The sequence below is a fragment of the Euphorbia lathyris genome, chromosome 1 (assembly GCF_963576675.1).
Source record: "Euphorbia lathyris chromosome 1, ddEupLath1.1, whole genome shotgun sequence".
In the NCBI taxonomy this organism is placed as follows: Eukaryota; Viridiplantae; Streptophyta; class Magnoliopsida; order Malpighiales; family Euphorbiaceae; genus Euphorbia; species Euphorbia lathyris.
The window spans coordinates 8,066,258-8,070,687 of NC_088910.1; the positions used below are offsets into that span (position 1 = coordinate 8,066,258).

General features: G+C 33.3%; 1 long non-coding RNA gene across 1 annotated transcript; it reads right to left on the minus strand.

The window, feature by feature from the left end:
• Positions 1-345: 345 nt before the first annotated feature.
• On the minus strand, positions 346-2,308 carry LOC136220998 (uncharacterized). Its single transcript, XR_010684798.1, has 3 exons — positions 2,043-2,308; positions 1,772-1,960; positions 346-1,110 (listed from the first exon to the last, which is right to left on the minus strand). It is a non-coding gene; the product is annotated as an uncharacterized lncRNA (long non-coding RNA).
• Positions 2,309-4,430: the final 2,122 nt, after the last annotated feature.

The window sequence follows — 4,430 nt, forward strand, 5'->3', positions numbered from 1 at the left end:
TACAATTCTAATGAATTTATTTTATTGTAAATGCTTGCATTGTAGATGTTTGGTTAATATACTGATATTTGTTGAAAAATTAGTAATTATGCGAAACAAAGTGAAATTATACTTATAATCCTTATAATTGATTAAATGTTTATATAATAAAGATTTAATCAATTAAGTTATAGTGTTCATTATTAATTAAAGGAATGTTATTTCTTTAGTTAAATATGAATTTTTTATTTTTTTATTTGAATACATTGTCTAGTTATAAAATACTAACAGTTAAGTAATTAAAATAAAAACATAAGGTACTTAATGTTTAAATTACAAACATCTAATTCACTTATTCTTTAGAACTAAAATAAAAATAGAAATTTTATTTATAATTCTAGAATTACAATTAATTGGCCCAAAAGAATAAGGCCCAGTCCACAAGGCCTATTACAGTAAACCCAAGAAACCCAAAATACAAACCAGCAACCAATACAGCAATAATACTCAAAAATTACAATACAACAATAATACTCAAAAATTACAAACTCAAATACCACAAAAATACAAAAATATAGTTACTACTTAGCCAACAAGTTCTGTTGGTTTTCTATAAATAGACACCCAAAACAGACAGAAAAAAAGAGAGCAAGCAGGCAGCAAAGTCCTCCATCCTCAGCTCTCTCATTTCGTGTCATTCTTCAGCTTCAGCAAGGTTTGAGTCTCTCCATTTTTAAATTCATTCTGTTTTCTTCTTCATATTTCCTCATTCTTCTTCTAAATCTTTGTCTTATCTCCTCCATCTTCATCCTTTTCTTCTTCTTAATATTTTCTTCAAGATCTGGTTTTCAGTTTGAGTTCTGTTTTTTCTTCTTGCGTAATCTTTGGAGGAGTTCTGTCTTCCTTTCAAGGCCAGGTTCTGGTTTTGAGGAGAAGATAGAGCAGTGATTTCCTTTCTCTCTATTCTTAACGTTCCCTTTCACACCCCTTGTATCCTCCTCAAATCCACCCTCCTGTCAAAATAAATCAATACCAGCAGTAGCTTCTATTCTATTGTTCCAGCAAATACAAAAGTGAAAAGAAGCTCGGTCCCTCTCAATGGCTACCTTCCACACAACAAAACTCAAGAACCTGTCAATTTAAAAACCAAAATAATCAATTTGTCTACTCTATGCTAAGATCTGGAAAGCAGAGCACAAAAAATGAAAATGTTAACAGAGAAAACAGGAAAATCAGGAAATGAATTAGGAAGAAACAAGTGTTAATAACCGAATAAAATAAACCAAGATCCGACGAGCCCCCGGATTTTAGACAAAGAAGCTTTAGAGAGGGACCAGTTCTTATTTGTGAAGCTCTACTTCTATAAGCAGAATTTCTGCATCAAATCATGGAGTAATGAAAATTAGTTGCCCTTACACAATCTAGTGTAATTATCTATCTACTCATTTCATTTTCATGAATTCATTCATCTCTGATCATTTGATTTTCCAGAAATTCATTTGGTTGGAAAAAACGTTCATCATTCATATCTGTTTGTCTAACTTTTCCAGAAAAAGGAGATGTAAAACTTTGTCTTTATTCTGTACGGGCTTTTGTTTTCAATTCCAAAATCATTCTTCTGTTTGAACAAGTTTACAATACCAACAATTAAACCAAAAAAAACCAGATCCATCAAACACAATTATTATTTGTCCACGAGAAATCTGAAGAAAGAAAGACATTGAATCAAGATCCGAGAAGAAGAAGAAGAAGATTACAAAAACAGAAGTAATAAAAATGAAGAAAGCATTACCGGAATCGACTGAGTCGGTGGAGGAAGATGTATCCGGCTGCTCCATCATGTCGTCGTCATCAGAAAGGAGGAAGCAAGAGGAGAACCGCTGGAAGACTGCCACCATCAGCCACCACGAGGTGGTCATCGGAGATCATCTTAGCCGCCGGACTCAGTCACCACCGTTATTGACATTCACGACGAGCAGATCTACACGAAGAAGCTAAAAATCAGAGACATGCAAGCGTAAAAGAAAGAAAAAGAAAAAAGAGAAGAGACATGAGATCCTCACCGTGTAACCGACGGCGGCGCTGTAGCGAGGAGCAGACCGGAATGATATCCTCGGTCTTCCTCCGAAGAAGATCGGTGAAGAGGTTGGCAAAAACACCATCGAGAACCGCCTAGCCACCGTCGAACGAACTACCACGTGAGGAGGGCTCGTTGTTGGTCGGAAGTTTGGTATCGGCGGCCATGGAAGAATTCGTGAGTTGAAGGAGAGGAAAACAAAAGAGAAAGAGAACGAGAGGAGGCAGGGGAGTTGAGTTGTGGTTTAAGGTTAACCCTAAAACCTATTAAGCTATATTTTCTTGATCCCAACCATTGAGTCCACAAGGCCCAATCCGCCCCTCTCAGGACTGAGGTAAAACTCTTGGCCCATTTTTCTTTTATTTCATGCACTGATAATTATAGTTAGTGTAATTAATTGTTTTCATTTTAATTTAAAAAATTAATGAGATTAATTTAATCTTTTTCTTTTAATTTAATTTTAATTCCCATGAACTAATTCATATCCCAATAGTTTGAAGTTATTTAGTTTGTTAGATCAACCTATTTATTTTCATGTATTCTCTAATTAATTGCTATTTACTTAAATATTTATGATTTATGTACATCATTTATTTTGTTATAAATTTCAACTTTTCGTACGCCAATTTATTAATCATATACGTATATTAATTAGTTAAATATCTCCCAAATTATTATATTTTTTTGTTACTAAATACTGCGTATTTTATAAATTTATATGCACATAATTCGTTTAATTTGTTAAATAAAAAAAACAGAATATAAATATATCGTGTATATGTGATATACCCGATTCTAAAATCAAAATAAATTGGTTCGAGATGTTATCTCGAATTTCAACAAATTGAACTCGGTTCAAATTGATGTGTAAACGTCGTTTGAATTTATAAAAAATAGTCAAAACATTCCTTATTAAAATTCAAATCATATTTATCGCATATGTGATAGACGGAAAATAAAATTAAATTTTAATTCAATAAAATACGATTACGGGTATGTTATATGCGTAATTGAAAAAATGAAAATAAATCAATTCGAGATGTTATCTCGAATCAATAAAATTGCCTAAATTAATTCGAATCGATGTGAAAATGTCATTCGAATTCATCTAAAACATTCCTTATTAAAATTCATATTTTACTTATCGTATATGTGATATACGTATAGTAAAATGGAGTTTTAATTCGATAAATATAATTACGTGTATGTTATATACGTAATTCCAAATTAAAACAAATCCAAACCTAAAACACAATAATCCCAAAACCCACGAGTACCTGGTTTATATTCATAATCCAAAGCGAAACGAATAGTTAACACATAAATCACATTTTTAGTACCAATATTTGGACGGGGTAGGATGATTAATCAAGTTTTTCTTCCCTACACGTAACCGACAAACGAACCTAAAATCTCTATTTCACAGACCTCCTTATCCGTTAAAATTTATCCATTTTCGGTGTCCAATCACGCCTTAATTCTGATTGGTGGCGACTCTAAAAAATAGTTTTAATTAGGAAGAACTATTAACCGATTTAGCTTCCGGCGTTCGTGCTTGAAAAATCCGATAGCGACAACGAGAATTAACAAAAACAAATAAATCAGAACAATGTCATAAATAGCTATCTCAACAAGGGGGAGTGCTTGTAAACTGCTCGTGTGTAAGTGCGATCTATACTTGAATCCTGATTTCCCACAGCCTAATCCGCCTTTTCTCCATCGGCTCTGTGATGTGAAGCTAAGGAGTAAACTATCTTAGGTAAGAAATTTTCTTCTGATAATGCAGATATGAGAAATAATGATATACTGGCTGAATATAGGCCTCAGAAGAACGGTATAATATGCTTCAGGTTTAATTCATCAATGGCAACAGATTCAAGCGTGATGATTTTGATCTTTGAAAGGTTATATTTCAATGAAAATTCAAGTTGAGAGCTCAAATTTCGCGTTCGTTTAATTTATCAATTGCAATGGATTCAAGTGTGACGATTTTGATCTTTAAATGGTATATTTCGATGAAAATTCAAGTTGAGCGTTGGAATTTCGTGTTCATCGTGTGTGGTGTTCATGTGTGATGAAATCGACGAATATGTCGCTTCTGAACCTCATGACTTTATTTTAGCAAAATCAAGTCTTTTATTTCTTTTATCCAGTTTTTCTTTCTCAAATTTAATCAGGTTTGATAGGTGCAATTGGTTATTGTCTAATGTCGGTGTAATTATTCTTAATCAAAGTCGGAGTTCGTTTTTTGACATACAGAGAGGGAGGGATGCACGGGTCCGATGCATCTCTGGCTGTCGAAATCTATTAGACAATAGTTCGGCCTATCGATTGGGATGTGCACCCCCAAATTTGACGAACTAGATCCCCTAAT